This window comes from Pseudochaenichthys georgianus, chromosome 19 (genome assembly GCF_902827115.2).
Source record: "Pseudochaenichthys georgianus chromosome 19, fPseGeo1.2, whole genome shotgun sequence".
Classification (NCBI taxonomy): Eukaryota; Metazoa; Chordata; class Actinopteri; order Perciformes; family Channichthyidae; genus Pseudochaenichthys; species Pseudochaenichthys georgianus.
This window is the reverse complement of record NC_047521.1, coordinates 10,101,866-10,109,663: the sequence shown is the minus strand read 5'-3', so window position 1 is coordinate 10,109,663 and position 7,798 is coordinate 10,101,866. Positions and strand designations below refer to the sequence as shown.

The 7,798-nt window shown below is 38.8% G+C and overlaps 2 long non-coding RNA genes across 3 annotated transcripts; both read left to right on the top strand.

The window, feature by feature from the left end:
• The first annotated feature begins 365 nt into the window (after positions 1-365).
• LOC139435849 (uncharacterized) lies at positions 366-996 on the top strand. Its single transcript, XR_011645064.1, has 2 exons — positions 366-504; positions 859-996. It is a non-coding gene; the product is annotated as an uncharacterized lncRNA (long non-coding RNA).
• A 1,843-nt stretch (positions 997-2,839) lies between these two features.
• LOC139435822 (uncharacterized) lies at positions 2,840-3,971 on the top strand. 2 transcript variants are annotated; one of them, XR_011645023.1, is made up of 3 exons: positions 2,840-3,193; positions 3,414-3,444; positions 3,600-3,971. It is a non-coding gene; the product is annotated as an uncharacterized lncRNA (long non-coding RNA). The 2 variants fall into 2 exon arrangements; XR_011645022.1 differs by lacking the exon at positions 3,600-3,971 and having other exon boundaries at positions 3,414-3,512.
• The last annotated feature ends 3,827 nt before the right edge of the window (positions 3,972-7,798 follow it).

Here is a 7,798-nt window from a genome sequence, read left to right as displayed (position 1 = left end):
ACTGCTACTTGGAGAGCAGTGGCGTTTTCTCCTGGAGGCCAAGGGAAGCCAGGCTTCCCCTGTTTTTTCGGATTGTAGTTATAATTTTAATAAATAAATAAAAACATTTAGTTTAGTTTCGGAAATTCTTTGTTGTGTGTTGCTCCCCCATTCCATGCCCCATTCTCATTGAGTATTTTACAAAGAGTGAAACAGCGCCCCTCTAGATGTTATGTTGAAACAGTAGATTGCACCTTGGTGAAAAAAAATTGAGGGATTGACCAATCAGACAAGGCTCACGTCATGCAACTGACAACCTGTGATTAGTCAGGGCCAGAGCTGTATAATAGAAGAGTTACGACAACGGAAGTCCAAAAACGGTTATCGTCACGTGGTTCTTGTAGACGAGCATAGATATATATAAACACTAGATGGCTCATGGGAGATTTTCCAGCGTAGCTGACTGGCCGCCATCTTGCTACAGTCAACAGTTACTCTGATTCGTGTTATGGTAACTGTTGTAAGGTGAGTGATCTGCACAAAAATACTCTTAACTCGCTGAAATCTTGACTGATTTACAAACGGTTTGGTTTATTATAAACATTATTAGCATGGCTATGATACAGGATGCTTGGACATGTTGAAATTGCAGCTTTTCTTTGTGTATGTGGTTGTATTTATTAGCTGGCTAATAACAAGAGGCTGTCAGTGAGACCTAGTATTACAAAGTTCACCCAGCAACTTTACACCAGTGGGAGAGGCAGAACTGCTCTTTCTTTTCAACATAACTTAAGTTACACATGATTTCTTCCAAGTGGTTTGGCTTGTTAAAAACATCTTGCATTATGATACAGGAATTTGCTGGCTTTGTGTTTACAGAAGTACCTGACTATGCCGGACTTTTGTGTAGCCTACGGATGCTCCAATCGCCGCTGTCTGCAAACAAGAACCCGTGGGATCACCACATATGTTTATGTTTGCTCAGTCTAATAAACCCATAATATGGTTGTGAAAGAATACCAAAGCTGAGGCTGGACGATGATTGATTGTTAGTGTGCCATGTGTCACTGTGTGTCTTATTGGTTTTGTGGTATACTGTATTTTATTTTATTGTGTACAAGACACATTTAAAACAAATAACCTTGAACCTTGAAGCCCCATCTCTCCCCACCTGCTCCTGCTTCCTACATCCCCTCCACACCACACCAAGTTGTTCTTCTTAATAATAATAATACATTTATGTTGGGGGGGCGCCTTTCATAACACCCAAGGACACCTTACATGGGCATAGGGGCAATATAGGGAACAATTTAAACAGTGGATTTTGTGATATATCAGCCGGGGTGAGTCAAGACAAACCACAAATGGACTACAGAAGGACATATGGTACAGTTTATATTATTATTGGTCTTTTTTCAATAACATATTTCAAAGGTTCTGGATTTGTTTACAAATCTAGAAACTAAATACAAAACTAGGATGATATGAAGATCTCATGTCAAAAATAATTGTGATAAATTAGACAGAACTGGCCTGTCTGTGAGCACATTTTATGTTGGTTTGGTTCTTCTGATAAAGGTGTGAATATCTAAATAATATACCAACATATGCTATTGTCATTAGTTGTGTCCCTGTTCTTCAAGCTAAGGCATTGCTCAATTAACAACTCTTGGTTTACAGAGTGGTAACATGAGACCGATTTTTATATATAAAATATAAATGTATTTTAATTTTATAATTTATTTTAAATATTGACAATATAATAAAATAATGGAAATATATACACCGGCAAATATTTAATATAAATACCTTGTGTGTGTGTGTATAGCTATTGCTTTATCTGATTAATGTTATTTTCATATGAAAGTCTCATATCATAACTACATCTTTGATGTTTATAAAAAACCAAACCGTTTGAAAATCGGTTGAAAATTGAGCAAGCTATGGTTATTTAAATAGAACCCAAAATGTTATGAATGAGAGCACTGCCTGTAGCTAGATGGCGGCCAAGTGGCAACGTCGGTCTCCATAGAGAGGCGAAGTCACGCCCATCTACTTCCGGCCCATGGGACCCCGGAAGCGAAAAATTAACATTGAATTCAATGGAGAGAGAACACGTATCTTTTGATCCCGTTTGAATTGTGCCACGAACTACACATATGATGTTTGTCAATCTTAAACAATAAGTTCCATGTCAAAAAAGTCACATTTTGTCGTAAAACTGTTGAAATATAAGACTATGAAAAATACGCGACTACAAAGACTACAAATCCCATTCTGGCTCGCGTAAGTGATGTCACAGGCGATAATGCTCCAAGTGGTTGCGACTCGTAATTAAAGCGAAGAAGAAGAAGATCTCATAACTGATTTATTCCCTCCAATAAATAAGAGATTGCTAAAAATAAATTCACTTTTACAAGATGCCTGTGTGCTTTGTACCAGGTTGCAATCACATAAGTGATCATACTTATAGATCATAGCTCGTTCTATCGCTTCCCGTCTGATGAAAGGACCAGGAGTCGCTGGATCAGAGATCTCAGGTAATACACATGTTGTGCATGGAACACAGTCAAGCTAGCTACATAGCTAGTAGCGAGCATGTTAGTTAGCATCACATTACTTAGCCTTGTCATTTGTATTAGCCTTAACATGAAGTGAACCCAAATGTTAAACAGTAAGAGTAGTCATGATGTTAAGTATTTTGTGAAACATTTGAAGAGGAACCTATCGCCAGGTGCTAAGGGGGCGGGAGGTAGGCTAACGGCAGATTAGCATCTGCGATCTTTTCTACTTAATGCTATCTGCTCAAATGGTTAACATTGAACATTAAAGATCAGGCAGTTCAGGGAGAGTCGAAGGAAGGCAGGCAGGCAGCTTTGCATGACATGTATTTATTTATAGAAGGACCATGCATACACAAACATTAATCTCAGCAAAGAGAAGAGATGCAATATGCCAGATTATAGCTAATAGCTAATTTCCATCTGTGGTCCATTCTTCTGGACGTGTTTCATTGTGATGATAGTGAGTCAATCTGTTTGTTGGAAAGACAGTAGTTGAGTGATTACTGATAGAACATTATTAAAAGAGATAATTATTCAAAGTGTTGTTACTTTACTGACCTTTTTCTCTTTTATTTTCTTTACCTCACCTGTAACTGCTGAGACCCTGAGGAACATGCCCACTGACCTGCTCTGGCAACCTGATTTCCACTGTACGTAATAGTATTTGGTTATGGTATATTATTTATATACATCAAAGGCACAATGCACCCCCCAGAGACACACATGTATTGAGTGTGATATTGTGCATAGGTCAAGTGAAATCATCTTTACATACTAGAAAACTGTAGGAGCGGCAACTTGTTTTGAAATTGAATTTTTAATATCCGATAATAAAGTTGATCTGTTTTCTTTATTCTTCTCTCTTCCCAGCTCCATCCATCACCGTGCTCTGTTCCTGCAGGTCCTGCTTGCTAATCAATGCTTTATTTTTTTACACAATTACAAATAAAGTCAATGTGTTGTATGACATGAAGTTGTGCTTCATTCGGAGTCAATAATAAATTCATTCTGCCTTCAACTGCACAATGACTGTGGACTGCACCGACATCCATGTAGCTGCCCCCCAGTAAGATGAACCAAGCAAAGAGGGTCACCATCATGCCCAAGGACATCCAGCTGGCCCGCTGCATCCGCGGAGAGAGGGCTTAAACTGACCTGAGACCAGCACACCCAAATACAACGGCTCTTTTAAGAGCCACCTACAGTTTCAAAGAGTTGCAATCCTACGTTATTATAATTATTAAACTGGTTCATGTGTCACTTAGTTTACTGAACCGTGATGAAAGAAATGAGTGAGGTAGTGGTTTACTGAAGTTACAAAGACATTAATATATGAGTGACAGGTCAGTGTAAACACAAGCTTCTGTCAATTATGGATCACTCAAACTATTTATATAAAAATATGTAATAAAGTTCTAAAACAAGTATTCGGTATATTCCTTGATAGCTTTTGGAGAAGGTTGTTTTTAAGTTTACTAAAATCTATCGTTTCAACTGTTTCACTTTATAAAAAGGAACAGGTGAGTAGAGCATTATTGAGTTTCTTATTCTGTCAGTAAATTATCCAAATGAAATGTTTATCATTATTTTATTCAACCCTAAACAAATTGATTGTACCTTTTTAATAATGACCTTACATGGTTAAGTTAAATTAACTTCAGAAAATCAAATCTGTTCTGAGAAAAAACTAATAAATGTTTAAAGATAGGAACTTGCCATCCCACTGAAAAACAGTCCGTAGAGATTTAAAGGCGTAGTTGTAGTTCAGTCCAACGTTTCATTTGGATTCATTTCTCCAACAGTCAACTATTTTCATAAAGAATATATATATTTTTCAAAGTCAACTTTATTGTCAATCTTACTCCGTTTGTGTTTATAGACAGAGATCAAAAATACTTTTAAATCAAATAAAATTATACAATTTACAGATATGTATACAAATATATATATATATCCTATATACACCATCATGTATAATGATGGTGGACACTTCACCTCCAGCAGGGCAGATGGCTGCACAAGTCCATCGGGGGATGCTTCCAAAACACCGACTCACTCACAAAGAGACCAGACTCGAACACTGTCTCCTGATAGGCCTGCACAAAAGCCTTCACCGCTTCGGCCTCGTTTACAACCCCCCAGTTGACAGCCATGACTCCGTCCAAGTTGTACCCCCCGAGCACCCTCTTCATGAGGGACGCGCATGGAGTGGATGAAAGTCCCGACCGCAGCACAGAACCAAACTTGCTGGCTGTCAACCTGCCCCGCCTGTGTAACTGCCACTTTGTCCGCTGTCCTCCGGTGGCTGTCTGGATGGCAGCTTGCTGGTCTCTGCTCAGTCGCATTGAGGCAAGAATTGCCTCAAGCCCCCGACCCCCTTCACCAGCTCCGGCACGGTGACAATGGCCTGATGTTGAGGCCGCGGCTCTGGCTCAGGTGACAAAAGCCATGCCATGCCACACTGTGCGCCCCTCAGTGCAGACCTGAACCAGTCTACATCCTGAGTGGCGATGTCTCTGGCCAGTGGGTTGTATGTCTCCTCTCACTGTTGGTAAAGTTGAGACACCGACTGGACTACTTTGGAAGTGCCAGGCTTCCTCCACTGGCACTCAACATCTGTGGAGCTGATCTGCCACATGGCACATATTGCCAATGCTGCAGCGTGGCTGCATTTGTACATCCCCCGTGCACAATCCCAGACAGCGCTCTGCATCGCGCCATCGTCTCCCATGCAGATCTGTACAAATAAAGAAAGTACCATGTTTGTTAGCATGCTATAATAGATTGAATGAGCAATAATACAAGGATGGTCCGGATCTGGGGGTGGGAGGGGTTATTTTTCCATAGTTTTGTCTGATTGTTGTTATTGTTTGTTTTTTCTGTATTTTTTGTAATGTGTGTTGTACTGGTTGTGATTGTACATTGTATTTTTCTAAATGTGTATGAATACATTTTTGAAAAACATTTGATCAACAATAAAAAAGGATTTGGTCAGGATCTAGACTCAGTGTGTAGTTTATTAATTAATCAATGCTCTCTACATTAGGAAAACACATACCAGTGTACCCGAGAGAGTCACGCACAGCTGTGCCTGGATAACCAAACAAATTGACAAGATAACCAAAACCCTTGAATCTACACACAGCAAATAAACTCAAATGACACAACGAGATGTAAAAGGAGATCACACATACAGTATAGTCGATATAAAACTAGCCGTTTCAATCTGAAGAGCAACTAAAACAAAACATGGGAGTATACACATGTTGATTTTTATCCTTAAGTCATTGCTAGGTAAGCTGCCCTTATATATCTCCAGACTTCTGTCATTTTATACTTGCTTTTTTAATACTAGACGAGCAGCAAATGGGATGCTTTTAAATGTTCCTTTGATGCAGTCAGAGCTTGGTAAAGCTGCATTCTCCCACTATGCTCCCTTTTTATGGAATACGCTGCAAGTAAAACTTTGTCTAGAGGCACTTCCTACTGTTTTAAAGGTATGCTACGATTAGCCCTTCATGAAACATGTAACTGTTTTACCTGATGCTATTGCTGATGTGATTATGTTTCTTGCCACTGCACAAATGGCCTTCTGTATTTATATTTGAATTGTATGTTTTTTTTGTTTAATGCCTTTGTTTTATGTTGAAACGTGTTGTGTGCCGTGTTGGTCAGGACTCCCTGGAAGAAGAGATCTTGTATCTCAATGGGACATTCCTGGATAAATAAAGGATAAATTAAAAAAATTAAAATATACCTTGTTCTTGTGAACACTAATGTTATCCACAGCACACACAGACCACGAAGTTCTAAAGGAGAACACTAGTTACTGAAACAAAACACGTTAGTGTACCTTGTTAGCTAATGTTAGCTAGCTGACATTAACGTTACACATTGCACTCATATTACTCACCAACATCTTGTAAAGCCGGTCCCGCTGCTCTTACAGAACCGAATAACTCCCCTTTCGTGTATGTACAGCTCTCAACGTGTCCAGACTTGTAGTCACCTCGTTTTATACTTTTATTCTCATTCTGAAAGAAACAGGTGACATTTGCTAACGTGACGGCCATCTTTGTGATGGTGACGCGTATTGTGCGAGACCAAGAGACCTGTAGTTCACTCAGCGGTTTCACACAAAAAAATGTGTAACTTCACAGTTTTAAGACACATTTTAATTTTTTTGACTTGCAAAATATTCTTTTAAATCGACAAACATCATATGTGTCATTCGTGGCACAATTCAAACAGGATCAAAAGATAACCTTTCTCTCTCCATTGACTTCAATGTATAATTTTACGCTTCCGGGGTCCCATGGAGGCTCCCGGAAAGGGAGGGACTTCGCCTCTCTATTGGCCAGCAGCGCGTGTGAACCATCTAGTGTTTATATATATCTATGTAGACGAGGATCGTTCCCCGGATGTTCATGGCGGACAATGTGAATGCATTGATAACAGGAGATAGAACTATGATTTTTGGTAATTATTAGTGAATAAAGGTTTTGATTTGCAATATTTATACAACAAATCGATATGTGTATGTATTTACATCAATATGTTTTAAAAAATAATAGAATTTGCTAATATTAAGTGATAATATTAGGATTAGTGTGAACAACTAGTTTACATGTTACTAACAGTGCCTTGGTTAAAGAGCCTGTTGTTGTTTATGTATAGCTTTGAATTCTTTAAAACCAATATTATCTTCTTAAACTTCTATGGTAGTCAGGAGCATCACTTTCTAATGTTTATTGATCTATTTAGCGGGAGGGGATCTAAAGTAATGCTTTAAAATTCAGATTAGATTAATTTCTACCATTTTCTTAAATTCATGGTAGTTTCAGTAATCCCATGGTAATTGAGGACACAAGTTATCTAAATGACTAATGTCCTCTTTATGGCTTTCAGAAAGGACAGGAGACCGACAGGTGACTATCAAATTCAATTTCACGACCAACAGCAAAAAAATATGTGATGTAATTATATACAAACACTGCATTTGCACTTTTTCACAAAACGAAAACCACACCATTGGGAAAGCTTAATGTTTTGTTTAATACAAAAAAACAGGGAAAGGCTTGAAAAACACAGAGTTGAGACTCAGGGTGCAGGGTGAGGGTCTCAGTGCAGGTATTCAGGCTCCATTGAATCCCCCTCTGGTTCTTGTGCTGAAAGAGGGAGTAACAGACGGGAGAAAGGGTTATACACACCTATATAGCACACCTATTGGATGGGAAATTGCCTTGGGGAGATAA